The 14,245-nt window shown below is 34.1% G+C and overlaps 1 long non-coding RNA gene across 1 annotated transcript; it reads left to right on the top strand.

Moving 5' to 3' along the window:
* The first annotated feature begins 3,125 nt into the window (after positions 1 to 3,125).
* Positions 3,126 to 13,514, top strand: LOC123541207 (uncharacterized). The gene is made up of 3 exons (XR_006684462.2): positions 3,126 to 3,228; positions 8,635 to 8,763; positions 9,006 to 13,514. It is a non-coding gene; the product is annotated as an uncharacterized LOC123541207 (long non-coding RNA).
* Positions 13,515 to 14,245: the final 731 nt, after the last annotated feature.

The following is a 14,245-nucleotide window of genomic DNA, read 5'->3' as shown; positions in this document are numbered from 1 at the left end:
AAATTTACTCTATATTTAACTGGTCAGCACTTTGCACACATTAAAAATATAGAAATATAGAGAATAAAAAATATACAAGTACATGGTCGGTTAGCAGTTTTACTCTATATTTAACTGGTCAGCAGTTTTACTCTATGTTTAACTGGTCAGCACTTTGCACACATTAAAAATATAGAAATATAGAGAATAAAAAATATACAGATACATGGTCGGTCAGCGGTTTTACTCTATATTTAACTGGTCAGCAGTTTTACTCTATGTTTAACTGGTCAGCACTTTGCACACATTAAATACATACAGGACTTTCTAGCGATATCTCATTTACGTGAAATTGCTGACCACATAGAAATATAGAGAAATGGCCAGCAGAATTTACAGTTTCAAACTTGTACAGAATCAGTCAACAGTTTCAATATTTAACAGGTCAGCACTTTCTATATATGCATATCGCATTTGCGTGAAATAGCTGACCACATATAAACTAACTATAAACAGAGGAAAATGGTCAGCAGAATTTACAGTTTCAAACTTATACAGAATCGGTCAGCAGTTTAAAAATTTCACACAATATTTAACTGGTCAGCACTTTTTAGCGGTATCGCATTTACGTGAAATTGCTGACCATCTAGAAATGGTCAGCAGAATTTTTGTTTCACAGTTATACAGAAGCGGCCAGAATATTTCTCTGTTAAATTTTAATGTCTTTGGAAAATGCGAAGGTGCTTGGTAAGATAATAGAGTTTCTTAAAATAAATGATGATAGGTAAAGGTAGATTTCTCGGAAGCACAGAGCACCAAAAAGCCACGCAATATATATAGAGTCAATACACTTAAAAATAATACCACATAACTTCACGAAAATTGTTATGTGTTCTTTTCATGCATTTAATGAGATTATTCTTACTTAACTTGTTTACATGTTTTGTCAATATCAAATGTAATGAAAACATGCAGACAACGATCCAACCGTTTTTGCGGTCAGCAGTTTGTCAATATTAAATAGGGCTATTTAATATGATTTACACTTTATTTAACCGGTCATTTCTGTATCAGTTTATTAGCAATGTTAGTTTACATAGCTATACTGTTCGAATGACTTACTCTTTTTATCTATTCATTTTGTGATCATATACAAAAAAAATAAATACACGACAGTTAAGAGACATTCTTCATAGCATTCATTTATTTATTCTAAGAGTGCATTAATCCGGTACTACATGTGCAAATTAATGCAATTAAAGATATGTGGATTACACAAGCATGCGATGGCCCTAAGCTAGTGTACTTCTTAATTAACAAGTTTATTGGTGTTATCGATAAGTGTGAACAATAAAATACACAGGGTGTCACTACGTTCAATTCTGTAATGATTAATGCGTTTCATAAAAAAGACCATACAATATCAAAATGATTTTTAAAAGTATGCGAATCATTCAATATAATTATGTCCACCAAATTAATGCAAGCCAAGACTTTGATGCAAATGAGTGTCTTCGTTCTTTAGTCAAGTTAAATATGTTATCAAGAAATGAAATAGTTCTGCCTGAGCATACGTACATCAGTAAGTACTGAAGATTAGCACCTTTGTGTTCATCAAATTAAGGAAAAACTTGTTGATAATTATCATTTTAGATGAACCCCATTTAAATGTGATAGTATACTTAATTTAGCCGACAAAGTAGTATATTAATGATTTGTGTCACAAAACTAGCAGTCATGTATTACCTTTGTATGAAGCAATTATTCATTTTTAGCCATTCATAGGCAATAAGAAGTTATGCTAGTCAATATTACAATTCAATCTTATTCAAATTTTATACTTTTCAAAATGCGAGCAGTATGAAGGCATATGTTATATGCTTAGAAATCTCTTATAAAATACTTATAATTTCTAGACGGCTGGCATACATCAAAGCGGCAACTGTCGTATTCATGTTGGCAAAAGAAATATAGTTGACGTGACATGCATGATACATATATTATGTAATCTGACTTACCGATTTCGATGGTACCATTCATAGAATTCAAGTGTATCTTCCATGAAATCACGCACAGTAAATCCAGAGTAAGAAAAAACTGGACAACGAGCAAAATTGTCCAAGTATTTTGTCTGAGAATGTCCAACTATCATAGCCATTATGGATTTTTCAACAAAGCACAAATTCACACAATTAAAAAAAAAATATCACAAATCAGTAATAGTATTCCAGTCAAATATTCATATGAATTGAACATATAATATACAAACATTAATTTTCTATGACTTATATACTTACCATTTCTACTCAAAAGTATCAGCTTGTCCGAGGTGGTGAAACAAAAAGTATACGATCAAAGGCCAATTTGATAACAATTAGAAATAGATTAAAAGTGTAACTTAAATATTCCGCCGACAAAATATCTTATTTTCACTGTTTGCAGTTTGTATATAATTAAATAGTTCAAAGACTAAAAACATTAAATAAGCACAAATAAAACATGTGTAACATTGCTTGCAGTTTGGCCAATTTGCCGCTTACTTCAAATAATAAAGTGATTGCATTTATTTTCACTTCAAAATTAGTTAAGAATAATTAATTATTTACACGCATTGACCAAACTTAATTTTCTATAATTATATACAATTGGATCACACACTACAATACGTTAATAATATAAATGATTTTTTGTTTCGCATTATATAAGAATATGAATTACAGCTCGGTAAAAAATATGGTTAAGATCTATTTTATTTAAAATATTTATACAAAATAAACTATTCTGCCCTCACTAATAACACGTTATAATACACCGTATAATTAACTAGGCTAGACAATATCGATTTTATTATCCTTCTTTGTCTATATGGTCAGCAGTTTCCGATACCCTTCTTTACCTTTGTGGTCAGCAGTTTCCTATATATTCTATATCGTCAGCTAAGTCGTCAGCAGTTTAGTTTGTTCCTGCATATGTCTATTTTTCTCGTAATTTTTGACAGTTTATTCCTTAAACTGAGGTATTAATGAATTTCAAGTCAGAAATTTGTCCAGGTGGGTGGTAGCTCTATGCACAGTGTCCATTTCACACAAAACATGCAAGGAAAAGGATTTAGTACATTCGCGCCTCATAGTTAACTCCCTTTACAAAGTTACCGCCATTTTCATGATTAGCCACCAGTGATGTCAAAACATGGATCAATAAACGAAGAGTCCAGTTGTACAACATTATTCTACATTTTATCGATATAGGGTAATACTTTTGAAGCATGTCACTAATTTCAGTTTGTGTTCTGTCGTGTTCAAAATAACAATTTTTAAATCTGTACAAGTCTGCAAGTGGTGGGTGGGGTTACATGGCAACATAATTTATGCCCTTTTCCTGTATCTTCGTGCCCCTACGTATTCCCCCATTTAAATCCCAAAATTAGGCAAAATACATTCAAAAATGTAGATATGATATTGAAGATAAACCTTTTATCTTTATCATTCAAACTTTTTTGTTTGGATATCCTAAACAGTCATTGTGAAATCTCAAGATGTTTCCACCATGTGTGTAACCTAAGGCATGGCTGCCATTTTCCTATATCATCGTGCCACTTGTGTTATTTGGGTCGCTTATGTCATTCTAGCTAAAAATATTCAGCTCAGAGATGTTTATATGCTGTTATGGATCTCTGCGCTAAAACGAATGCCTCTACGAAAGCTAACCAGAATTGTGCCAAGATTCTGCCACGCTGTATTTTTTATATGCAAAAGCAATGAACTCACCTTTTATTTTAAAATGTTTCTAATGAATTTTTCTTTTGATTTCTCAGCAACTACGGAATACAGAAAATCTGACCTACGCGACGTAGAGATTTTTCTACATGTGACGTAAAGTGATTTTTTTAACAAACATTTTTATTAGATTGCTGCATCTAGTCGTAAATGGAAACTCTGCAAATAGGATAGGTATCCCCGGAAAGTGCCACTATGACGCGTTATTGACTCGGTCTGTATTCAATGGTATATTTTTTATGATTTTCGTGGCTGAATAAGATTTTTTGACGCATATTTTGGGAATTTCAGTTGATGTTTTTTAAACTGAATGTGCGAAATCGCGCATCACGCCCTCTTTTCCAAACTGCTGATTGCACTTTATGTTAAAATCTTTCAACTGTGAATTTTTTTATGTAAATATTTGCAAAAATATATACTGTGATATCATTAATTTTCGTGGGGGACTAATTTTCGTGGATTTCATCGTTTAGTCAATCAACGAAATTTAATCCCAATGAACAAGTAAAATTCCCATTCATTTTATGTTCAAAAGTTGAAATCCACGAATTCATATCCCCACGAAATTACTATTTTGACCAAAACCACGAAATTTCATGCCCACGAAATTAAATGATGTTACAGTACTTTATTGAATTATATGCATTCATATTTTTACTGCAAAATATGGTTTCTATCTTCGTCACTATTAGTGTTGCCAATGTAAATAATAGCCTGCACTGCACCCACCCCATGTGTTAATGAGTTACTAGCAGATCTAAATGATCAATATTCAGTGATATTTTTCATTGTTAAAGTTTAGCCATGCAGGGTTTTGTTAATCCTATGGAAGGGAATCTCCGCCAGGACATCTATGCTGCTTAATGACATTGCTATGTTATTTACATACATATGCGTTCTGCAACATTGCAACTGCATTTTAGTTTCTTACATTTGCCTTACAAGAAATTCATCTTGAATGCTTCTTAATGCTAAGAAAACAGTCCTTTCATGAATATCGGTTATTCTTGCATGTAATTGACAAGTGCGTTCAACCTTTTTGTTTGCTTACTGCAATATTGAAATGTATACTCACGCTATTACTAACAGTATTCTATGTTTTCTTACGCGTGTTTGACGTTTTTGCTACTGAATGTAACGAGCTATTAACAACGTTGTGACTTGTGAATATTCCGAAATTTTCATAACTTGATTGTTACTGCTTTTTGGATTTAACATTAGTGATGCTTGCAACCTCTTAGTTCTTGTTTATATTACAGTTTCCCGGCAAAAATAATATACTAAAACACATGGCTTTAATAAATATTTAAACTTGCAGTATAACAAAAATTTAAGCACGGTAGTGCATTACAACATTACAAGGAACCAACAAAAAGCAAAAATTTTAGCGCAAATTAGTATACACGGGAGACCACTCTCGACGGCAAATTCACGTGTTCGGTAGTTTCCGTGGGTTAAACGGTGAGAGAGTCTAAGCTTACCCGTGTATACTTGTGTTGTTTTCGGTGGAAATTACGTCCCTGGACAGTTGGAAATTATGAGTACTTTTTTACTAAAACACCGTTCATGGTTCACTGATTTTACGGAAACTGCCGGAAATTCTGGTTCCCAGCTTTTTACGAATTTCATATTACAAATGTTGAAGTCGCATTTGATTAACTTCGTGCTGCTTAGTGCTTACTTTGCACTGTTTTCGCCTTGCATAAATTTCAATCATTGCAATACTAAGAATCCATGAATTTAAAGTAGGGACCTACATAGAAAAGGTCTACAACATGGACCTATATTTCAAAAACAAAAAACAACGAACAACAACTAAATGTTAACATGCATGTGTTAGTTTTATATAATGGAGGAACGATTTAATCAATTTCAGAAAGTAAAACGTACAAAACACTTAAAACTTGTTCACATAAACATTTTAATATGCCACAAAATGGATGCATTTGCCATTTACACGCAAGAATATGCGTTTTACATACATGCAGTGACGAAAGATGCAAGGCATGTCCAACTAACATATAGAAGGTAACACAAAGACGCATGGATGTTGCATTTAGTTTAAAACAAATAACACAAGGCAACATGCATTTGTCATTTAGCAGCATGCATGTCCTGGCGGAAATTCCCTAAAATGCAGTTGCAATGTTGCAGAACGCATATGTAAGTAAATAACATAGCAATGTCATTTAGCTGCATGCATGTCCTGGCGGAGATTCCCTTCCATATAATCCATCCAAAGAAGCATAAATGCACAGAATCGCAACTGGAGATAATTAATCTTGCTCAGGCATGTATCACCGAATTAACCGGCGTTATCTTACTGAAGTGTTTGCTGACTTGATCACTCGTGATCAAATCAGCAGATGCTTATTAAAGTATTACACTTGCAATACGACCGTCACGTAATAAACCGAATTGGGTACAATTTTCAAACCACCACTGTTGATTTCTCAGACTTGCAATCATAGATTCATTTCTTCCCCTTGTAGGAAATACAACATTAAAAAAAAACATTATAAACAAACGATCTAATAGAAAGTTTTCACGACATTTATAAATTTTTATCCTTCTGCTTTCTGTTTCATACACTGGCAATCTGACTAAAGTACTTGATCTTCTAAACGAAGATCTGAGAACGACCCATTCACATTCGTCTTCTGTATATTTTGGATTTCCAATATTGCTATTTTTATTTTCGCAAATCTATTTTTGTTTGAACCAATCAGACAACTTGTTCGAATGTCAGAGTAAGAAAAATTTGCAGTTAATCCAGGGCTGGAACCCGGGACCTCTCGCTTAAAGAGCAAGTGCTCTACCGACTGAGCTAACCGCCTATCTGATATCTTTCGACATAAAAATTGTTGATATCAAAAACCAAGGCTTTTTAAAGCTTGCAGAATGTTGTAAGTTAGCTTTTGATTGGCTAGCAGGAGGGCTGTCAGAACGAGGCCATCAATAGCTCGTTGTCAGATCCTATGCGTAGCGTAATAGGAGATGTACTTTAGTCAGATTGATACACTGGTAACAGCTGACCGATCGGGCTTCAATTTTCAAACAACCACTTTTTATTTCCCAGACTTACAGTCATAAATTCATTCCTTCCCTGTGTAGAAAATAAAAGAAAGTTTTTCACAACACAAGTTTTTATCCTTCAGCTGTCTGTTTCATACACCGGTAAAACAAGATCTCATTCAGTTCCCGCATGATGCTGGTGAGATTTGCTCTATATGCCTTTCAAGTTGTGAATCTATTTATTTTTATAACTCTTTGATCCATCCCTTGATCTTTTCATTTTTGTGTGACTGAAAGAAAAAGTAAGAATTGAAATACATGTAGGTTGAATATGTGTAATGAACTATATCAAAATATTGAAATATTGTTCTCTAATTCATAATTTCTTCTAAAAACACAGGGATTATTTTACCATTTGAAACCTGGGCCCATTCAATTAGGGAAAATGGCATGTAAAACCTGAAAATTGGGACATTAAAAAAAAACAACAAGTTTTACCATCATACAACCTTTGTTTAAGAATTTTTATTGTTCCTCTCATCAAATGTCTTGCTTTTTTTCTTCTTTTTTTTGTGTAAGTGTTGGAAACCTGAAAATTCAGAGTGAGACTACCACAAAATTGATATTTTTGGCAGATTTTTGGGAAATTTATACCTCAGAATTGGGAAAATAAGCAAATTTTTGCAATTGGGATGGGGCCAAAAATCGGCCCCAAAATCAGCTTTAGAAAATCCTTAAAACATGTTTAGTAAAAATATAATAAAAACAAAGCACTTACCTTTAACAAGCTTTATAAATGGGTGGCTAAGCATTGCTTCGTATCTAATGAAGTTATTGATGTTTGACCTTAGTTGCACCATACTTATTTTACTCCAAAATCTGTGATCAACCAGACGCGCTTGTTTACTTGACCATTTTTAGCTCCACTATTCTACTTGCCCCGACGTTGGCGTGACATTCCTTGGTTAAAGTTTTTCGGCAACCTTTGTTTTTCTGTCATATTTTTGTTACTATTGCTTATATCTTACTGTTAGTTCATATAAACATTGTCCAGCATACAAAAAAAGTATGTGTAGGGGCCCTAATACCCAAGCAGGGGAGGCGAAATCTGATTTTGACTTGCTTGTCCATTTTTGTCATTTGCTAGTTTTTACTTGTCAGTATGATAGTTTTATAGTAAATTCTGGTCAAATTTCACTTGTCTGTACAAGCTTTGGGACAACCTGGGCAATACAGACAATTGAATTTGCTGCCCCTGCCAAGGTCAAGGTCACAAAAGTGTTATACTGAGGTTATTTTTAAGGCTAAAGTTTTTCGGCAACCTTTGTTTTATGCCCCTGAAGGGAGGCATATTAGTTTTCAACTGTCCGTTTGTTTGTTAGTTCGACAGTTCATTTGTTAGTTCGATCGTCACAACGTTTTAAACTTTTTGCATGAAGGCACTTGACTCATGAACCACTGCACCCAGGACCTTCAAACTTCACGTGCTGATAGTACTTACCGAGTACACAACCCCTACTGACTTTGGGTCAAAGGTCAAGGTCACAGGGGCCAATGTTAACTTTTGGCATGAAGGCACTTTACTCGTGAACCACTACACCCAGGACCTTCAAACTTCACATGCTGATAGTACTTATTGAGTACATGACCCCTACTGACTTTGGGGTCACCAGGTCAAAGGTCAAGGTCACAGGGGCCAATGTTAACTTTTTGCATGAAGGCACTTTACTCGTGAACCACTGCACCCAGGACCTTCAAACTTCACATGCTGATAGTACTAATTGAGTACACGACCCCTACTGACTTTCCGACAGCTCTTATATATTAAGGAGTCATGCAATAATATTTACTGTTGTTTGTTTAGGTAATCCAGGAGTAGTTGAATACTGTGACAACTATGAGTCATCTGCATACCGCTGCCATGGTAATATTCCTGTATGGGGCATATCACATGCGGGCCATGTACTTCCTGCTGGAAACCAAGCTTTATATAGTAAGTGATTTTGTTCTATGTTTCTACTGAATATTGCATAACATAGATCTACAAATTTCTGTTTTCATGTGTTTGTTATAGATTACATTGACTTCTTGAAGACCTTTATACTTGTAGTAATTTTCTTTTATTTGTGAATATTACAGACTCTATCTTCAAGAGAGAATGTAAGTTTTTGGAATATAAATATTCTTCAATTAATAACCAATGGTGCTTACTTGAAATGGATATTTCATTTTCAGAAATATCAGTTTATGAAGTTTGTACCATTATGGACAAGTCCAGACATTTATCAAAGAACAATTGCAAGCAATGAAATGAGGTTTCTGGTTGTTCCATCCATTGATGAATCATCTGAAGACATTTTACCAATATGAACAGCTTATCTAAATGAAGATATCTTTATGATGTTTCCAACAACAGAATGGCAGTGTCAGTGTATGCCAGTTTTAAAATATACTTGTCCTGGCTTGCACTGTTTTGTCTTGGTATTTTACCTCAAACTGCAATTAAGTGGCATGTATGATTGCCATTATTTTCAAGACAAGACACAATGTATTTATTCAATAACAGAAGGTTTGATAAACTTGTATTGTGCAAGTTGTTCCTTGTTCATGACTATTAAAGGTGGTAGAGCTGGACAAAAATCGAGTTGCGAGTCATTTGGATTACTTCAGTTTTTATCTCCCACATTCTGTCCACTGATGTCAGCCTCATCATAGGAAAGATTTTTTAAAAGCATTTCCAAAGTTTGATGTCTGTATCTCTGAGAATGGATATAGTCATGATAAAAGTATCTACTTGGCAGATTTTTTTTTTGAAAACACTTGCATCAGTGATATTGGAATATTGTTCAAACATCACTTTTGTTTTAGAAGACAGTGCTTGATGTGTGCTTAATAATGCTACGTGCAAATGAAGAACTATTCATACAGAGATGAGACTTAAGGTACATGCAAATGGAGACCTATTTATACATACTTATATACTGTTAATACACTACTTGCAGATTAAGAACTCTTCTTATAGAAATGCAGCTTTTTTATACAATATAATTATGCAGATGGAGAACCATTCATTTGGAAATATAGCTTATGCTACTTGCAGATGGAGAACTATTGATCTGGAATATAGCTTATGCTACTTGTGGACGGAGAACTGTTTGTTTGGAATATAGCATATGCTACTTGCGGACGGAGAACTATTGATTTGGAATATAGCTTATGCTACTTGCGGATGGAGAACTATTGATTTGGAATATAACTTGTGCTAATTGCGGATGGAGAACTATTTGTTTGGAATATAGCTTGTGCTAATTGCGGATGGGGACTATTTGTTTGGAATATAACTTGTACTACTTGTGGATGGAGAACTATTTGTTTGGAATATAGCTTGTGCTACTTGCGGATGGAGAACTATTTGTTTGGAATATAGCTTGTGCTACTTGTGGATGGAGAACTATTTGTTTGTAATATAGCTTATGCTACTTGTGGATGGAGAACTATTAATTTGGAATATAGCTTATGCTACTTGCGGATGGAGAACTATTGATTTGGAATATAGCTTATGCTACTTGTGGATGGAATATAGCTTATGCTACTTGCAGGCGGAGAACTATTTGTTTGGAATATAGCATATGCTACTTGCGGACGGAGAACTATTGATTTGGAAATATAGCTTATGCTACTTATGGATGGAGAACTATTTGTTTGGAATATAGCTTATGCTACTTGTGGATGGAGAACTATTGATTTGGGAATATAGCTTATGCTACTTGTGGATGGAGAACTATTGATTTGGAAATATAGCTTATGCTGCTTGTGGATGGAGAACTATTGATTTGGAAATATAGCTTATGCTGCTTGCGGACGGAGAACTATTGATTTGGAAATATAGCTTATGCTACTTGTGGATGGAGAACTATTGATTTGGAAATATAGCTTATGCTACTTGCGGACGGAGAACTATTGATTTGGAATATAGCTTATGCTACTTGTGGACGGAGAACTATTTGTTTGGAATATAGCTTATGATACTTGTGGATGGAGAACTATTGATTTGGAAATATAGCTTATGCTACTTGTGGATGGAGAACTATTGATTTGTAATATAACTTATGCTACTTGCAGACGGAGAACTATTTGTTTGGAATATAGGTTATGCTACTTGCGGATGGAGAACTATTGATTTGGAAATATAGCTAATGCTACTTGTGGATGGAGTACTATTGATTTGGAATATAGCTTATGCTACTTGCGGATGGAGAACTATTGATTTGGAACATAGCTTATGCTACTTGCAGATGGAGAACTATTTGTTTGGAATACAGCTTATGCTACTTGTGGATGGAGAACTATTGATTTGGAAATATAGCTTATGCTACTTGCGGATGGAGAACTATTGATTTGGAATATAGCTTATGCTACTTGCGGATGGAGAACTATTGATTTGGAATATAGTTTATGCTACTTGCGGATGGAGAACTATTTGTTTGGAATATAGCTTATGCTACTTGCGGATGGAGAACTATTGATTTGGAAATATAGCTTATGCTACTTGCGGATGGAGAACTATTTGTTTGGAATACAGCTTATGCTACTTGTGGATGGAGAACTATTGATTTGGAAATATAGCTTATGCTACTTGCGGATGGAGAACTATTGATTTGGAATATAGCTTATGCTACTTGCGGATGGAGAAATATTTGTTTGGAATATAGCTTATGCTACTTGTGGATGGAGAACTATTAATTTGGAATATAGTGCTTATGCTTCTTGTGGTTGGAGAAATTAGGAAAACTTTTAAAAAAATCTGCTAGAATAAGGAAACTTGTTATTTTATAGTGATTTTCCAACCCTGATTGACTTGTAGGACGGTGATTTCAGAGTTGTGATAAAGAAAAAAAAAGGTGGAAAGCCAAATTCAAGAAGATAGCAACAGATCTGTGAGTTTTTTAAAGCCACTTTCTGCATCAATGGCTCAAGTTACTGGAATGTCATTGTTTAACTCTTCATAGCTACAAAATTTTTCTGGCTTAAGAAAATAAGATTTTCTAGTTGTCAGTTTTTATGATACGTTGATAACATGTATACATGCTTCCCAACTTGAGCCATTGTCCATTTTCTTTTGCCTGCCAGGGAGTTGGTAACCAGGTAACCAGTGCTGTAGTTTCATGCAGATATCTTCAGCTTACTTCTGTATATACTTTTATTAGTTTCTGAGCTGTAATTTATCATTTGTAAAAATTTGTAGTTCACTGAATAGGGCAGCTTTTATGAGCTTTCTTGGTTACCAATTATCCCCGTCATTACGTCTAAAGAACTTTTCATACAAGGCACAAATCATTTTATTGTATATATGAAAGTCTACATTTATATCTGGTCAGTCAGATATTGTTTGTATGACATAAAAATTGCATCATTTAGGCTGTAATTAAAATTTCTTTTTGTTTGCTGTAATGCGACCAAAAGTGTTTTTTTGTGGGTAAGGAATTGCTTTTGCATATGATTATATTGTGATTCTTTTTTCATCTGACTTAGCAGAAAAATTGTTAAGCAGTGATTTTCATGGGCTGATTGTGTTACTGCAAACAAATATTTTTTTAATGGTAGCCCTAGTTTGAATTAGTGGTGAAAAATGTGAGAATGTTGATTTATGCCTTGTTCAGCATGTTTAGCAAACTTTAAATTGTTCTGTGAATACAAGCAACATCATATTTTTATTGAAACAAAGTTGACTAGTCTGACATACATTTAGGATTGATGTTTGAGGGCTGTAAATTTATATGAGGGTGCTTAATTAAGGCATTTGGTGACCAGGATGAATGCCATTTGTTAGAAGATACTCTCTTTTTTTTTCAAGTTATTTTATGAACATTTTCTCTCCAGTTATGTTTAAAGAAGTTTCAATATATATATATATGGGTAATGGTTGACCTTTTGTTCACTTTTAATGCAGCTGGTTTCTTGTTACCTATTTATGTATAGTGAGTCAAGTTCAAAGCATTATTCATAAGATATTTATCACACATTACTTACACTTTTTACACACATTTTGTTTACTTCGCTCTGAGTAATACCATACAGAATGACATTACAATAATCTAAATCATGCAATGTTGGCAAAAAGCCGGTCAATATGAGTATTGACCGGGACGGCGGTCAATACTGGTTAAAACCGGTCAATACTGGTCAATACCGGTCAATACTGTCCGATTCAATATTTTGGTCACTCTTGGGTGGTCAATACTGGTTAATTCAACACTTGAACATAATGCACATTCACAGATTAGAACAAGCTGTAACAGTACTGTAAAAATAATAAAGCAATCTGAATAATATATAATTTTGTTTGTTAAAAAATATAGTGAATGAGTGGTCAATACTGGTCGATTCAGTTTTGGTCCTTGGCAACAACAATGTGCCCTGGTCAGGCTCAGTTCTGGACAATATACTTAGACTAGTCAGTGGTCAATACTAGTTTATTAAATGCTTTTATCACCTAAAAGTATAGCCTTTATTTTAAATTAATTAAAAAAAATATATTACTATAAGTTACACTCATTGAAATGGACAGTACTGGTCAATTCAAATTTTGGTCCTACACAGTATCCTTGATCAACACATATAGTGGTCGATACTGGTCATTTAAATACTTTGATTGCATAACTAATTTTTTAGATAAAGTTACCATGTTCAAGCATCTCATTAATACAATGGGATTATTGATCATGACAGCTAATTAGTAACTAGATGGACAGGCCTGCAACATATAATCTATGTATATTGTAAGACATGGTGTCAATTAGGCTATGTGACACTTGCTATCAAAACACAATTAAACCACTTCAGTGAAAGGGTCCAGTTGTAGGCAGCAATTTTTCATTGAATTAAATACCAATAAAAAAAATTAGATTTATCACTTGTGAATCAAACACTTTTAATAACTGCTACAGTTTATAAAATACTTTCTACAAATGAAGTTCAGTTAAATTAGCAGTCTAATGTTTAGTATCAACCAGTGCTGACATACTGACCACTTCTGACTAATTTGGGAATTAATTTGGTTGCTTGAACTAAATATAATGCATGCAAACACCTTCATCAAGCCCCAAATGCTCTTAACAGTCATTATTTTAATTGTTCATAAACTCTTCAAAATATCTTAACAGTCAGTATTGACTAATTGACCAGTATTGACCAATTGACTAATTGACCAGTATTGACCAATCGACCAGTATTGACCGGTATTGACCACTTCAGGGAGTATTGACCGGGGCGGTTTTAACCGGTTAAAACCGCTGGTTAAAACCGGGGGCGGTTTTAACCGCCCAACATTGTCTAAGTGGGATATCACCAATGACAGCACTAGGCTTTCGGTACCCTCTTTGGTAAGATATTTCCGGATACATTTTATTCTGAAGTAGTTGAGCATTGCTGTTCTACACTTTCGTGTTACATGCTCTTTTAGATTCAAGTTTTCA

Source organism: Mercenaria mercenaria, chromosome 16, assembly GCF_021730395.1.
Source record: "Mercenaria mercenaria strain notata chromosome 16, MADL_Memer_1, whole genome shotgun sequence".
NCBI lineage: Eukaryota > Metazoa > Mollusca > Bivalvia > Venerida > Veneridae > Mercenaria > Mercenaria mercenaria.
This window is presented reverse-complemented; position numbering and strand designations above follow the sequence as displayed.